Here is a 3535-nt window from a genome sequence, read left to right on the forward strand (position 1 = left end):
CGAGGGATACAGAGAGTGAGGGACACAGAGAGTGAGGGACACAGAGAGAGTGAGGGACACAGAGAGTGAGGGAAACAGAGTGAGTGAGGGACACAGTGAGTGAGGGACACAGAGAGTGAGGAACACAGAGAGTGAGGGACACAGAGTGAGGGACAGAGAGAGAGTGAGGAAGACAGAGAGAGTGAGGGACACAGAGAGCGAGGGTCACAGAGAGAGTGAGGGACACAGAGAGTGCGGGACACAGAGAGAGTGAAGGACACATAGATCGAGGGAAACAGAGAGAGTGAGGGACACAGAGAGAGCGAGGGACACAGAGAGCGAGGGACACAGAGAGAGTGAGGGACACAGAGAGTGAGGGACACAGAGAGTGATGAACACAGAGAGAGTGAGGGACACAGAGAATGATGAACACACAGAGAGTGAGGGACACAGAGAGTCAGGGACACAGAGAGTGAGGGAAACAGAGAGAGTGAGGGAAACAGAGAGAGTGAGGGACACAGTGAGTGAGGGACACAGAGAGTGAGGAACACAGAGAGTGAGGGACAGATAGAGTGAGGGAAACAGAGAGAGTGAGGGACACAGTGAGTGAGGGACACAGAGAGTGAGGGACACAGAGAGTGAGGGACAGATAGAGTGAGCGACACAGAGAGTGAGGGACACAGAGAGTGAGGGACACAGCGAGAGTGAGGGACACAGAGAGCGAGGGACACAGAGAGTGAAGGACACAGAGAGTGAGGGACACAGAGAGAGTGAGGGACACAGAGAGCGAGGGACACAGAGAGTGAAGGACACAGAGAGTGAGGGACACAGAGAGTGAGGGACAGAGAGAGTGAGGGACACAGAGGGACACATGGAGAGTGAGGGACAGAGAGAGAGTGAGGGACACATAGAGAGTGAGGGACACAGTGAGTGAGGGACACAGAGAGAACGAGGGACACAGAGAGCGAGGGACACAGAGAGCGAGGGACACAGAGAGAATGAGGGACACAGAGAGTGAGGGACACAGAGAGTGACGGACAGAGATAGTGAGGGACACAGAGAGGGACACAGAGAGAGTGAGGGACACAGAGAGCGAGGGACACAGAGAGCGAGGGACACAGAGAGAGTCACCGACACAGAGAGTGAGGGCCAGAGAGAGAGTAAGGGACAGAGAGAGAGTGAGGGACACAGAGAGTGAGGGGCACAGAGAGAGTGAGGGACACAGAGAGTGAGGAAACCAGAGGGAGGGACACAGAGAGCGCGAGTGACACAGAGAGCGCGAGCGACACAGAGAGGGCGAGGGACACAGAGAGCGCGAGTGACACACAGAGTGGGGGACAGAGAGAGAGCGGGGGACACAGAGAGCGAGGGACACAGAGAGCAAGGGACACAGGGAGAGTGAGGGACACTGAGAGAGCGAGGGACACAGAGAGCGAAGGACACAGAGAGCGAGGGACACAGAGAGTGAGGGACACAGAGAGCGAGGGACACAGAGAGAGCGAGGGACACAGAGAGAGCGAGGGACACAGAGAGCGAGGGACACAGTGAGCGAGGGACACAGAGAGAGCCAGGGACACAGAGTGCGCGAGGGACACAGAGAGCGTGAGGGACACAGTGAGCGCGATGGACACCGAGAGCGAGGGACACAGAGAGTGAGGGACACAGAGAGTGAGGGACACAGAGAGAGCGAGGGACACAGAGAGTGAGGGACACAGAGAGTGGGGGACACATAGATCGAGGGAAACAGAGAGAGTGAGGGACACAGAGAGAGCGAGGGACACAGAGAGCGAGGGACACAGAGAGAGTGAGGGACACAGAGAGTGAGGGACACAGAGAGTGATGAACACAGAGAGAGTGAGGGACACAGAGAGTGATGAACACACAGAGAGTGAGGGACACAGAGAGTCAGGGACACAGAGAGTGAGGGAAACAGAGAGAGTGAGGGACACAGTGAGTGAGGGACACAGAGAGTGAGGAACACAGAGAGTGAGGGACAGATAGAGTGAGGGAAACAGAGAGAGTGAGGGACACAGTGAGTGAGGGACACAGAGAGTGAGGGACACAGAGAGTGAGGGACAGATAGAGTGAGCGACACAGAGAGTGAGGGACACAGAGAGTGAGGGACACAGCGAGAGTGAGGGACACAGAGAGCGAGGGACACAGAGAGTGAAGGACACAGAGAGTGAGGGACACAGAGAGAGTGAGGGACACAGAGAGCGAGGGACACAGAGAGTGAAGGACACAGAGAGTGAGGGACACAGAGAGTGAGGGACACAGAGAGTGAGGGACACAGAGGGACACATGGAGAGTGAGGGACAGAGAGAGAGTGAGGGACACATAGAGAGTGAGGGACACAGTGAGTGAGGGACACAGAGAGAACGAGGGACACAGAGAGCGAGGGACACAGAGAGCGAGGGACACAGAGAGAATGAGGGACACAGAGAGTGAGGGACACAGAGAGTGACGGACAGAGATAGTGAGGGACACAGAGAGGGACACAGAGAGAGTGAGGGACACAGAGAGCGAGGGACACAGAGAGCGAGGGACACCGAGAGAGTCACCGACGCAGAGAGTGAGGGCCAGAGAGAGAGTGAGGGACAGAGAGAGAGTGAGGGACACAGAGAGTGAGGGGCACAGAGAGAGTGAGGGACACAGAGAGTGAGGAACACAGAGGGAGGGACACAGAGAGCGCGAGTGACACAGAGAGCGCGAGCGACACAGAGAGGGCGAGGGACACAGAGAGCGCGAGTGACACAGAGAGTGGGGGACAGAGAGAGAGCGGGGGACACAGAGAGCGAGGGACACAGAGAGCGAGGGACACAGGGAGAGTGAGGGACACTGAGAGAGCGAGGGACACAGAGAGCGAAGGACACAGAGAGCGAGGGACACAGAGAGTGAGGGACACAGAGAGCGAGGGACACAGAGAGAGCGAGGGACACAGAGAGAGCGAGGGACACAGAGAGCGAGGGACACAGTGAGCGAGGGACACAGAGAGAGCCAGGGACACAGAGTGCGCGAGGGACACAGAGAGCGTGAGGGACACAGTGAGCGCGAGGGACACCGAGAGCGAGGGACACAGAGAGTGAGGGACACAGAGAGTGAGGGACACAGAGAGAGCGAGGGACACAGAGAGTGAGGGACACAGAGAGTGGGGGACACAGAAGGAGCGAGGGACACAGAGAGAGCGAGGGACACAGAGAGTGAGGGACACAGGGAGCAATGGACACAACGAGAGAGAGAGAGGGACACAACGAGAGAGGGGGACACAGAGAGAGCAAGGGACACAGAGAGCAAGGGACACAGAGAGCAAGGGACACAGCGAGAGAGAGAGGGACACAACGAGAGAGAGGGGGACACAGCGAGAGGGACGGGTACACGGCGAGAGAGTGAGGGACACAGCGAGAGAGAGAGGGACACAGCGAGTGAGAGAGGACCACAGCGGGAGAGAGAGGGGCACAGCAAGAGAGAGAGGAGCACACCGAGTGAGGGAGGGACACAGCGAGAGAGAGAGGGACAGCACGGTAGCCTTGTGGATAGCTCAATTGTTTCACTGCTC

The sequence above is a fragment of the Scyliorhinus torazame genome, unplaced genomic scaffold (assembly GCF_047496885.1).
Source record: "Scyliorhinus torazame isolate Kashiwa2021f unplaced genomic scaffold, sScyTor2.1 scaffold_82, whole genome shotgun sequence".
Lineage (NCBI taxonomy): Eukaryota > Metazoa > Chordata > Chondrichthyes > Carcharhiniformes > Scyliorhinidae > Scyliorhinus > Scyliorhinus torazame.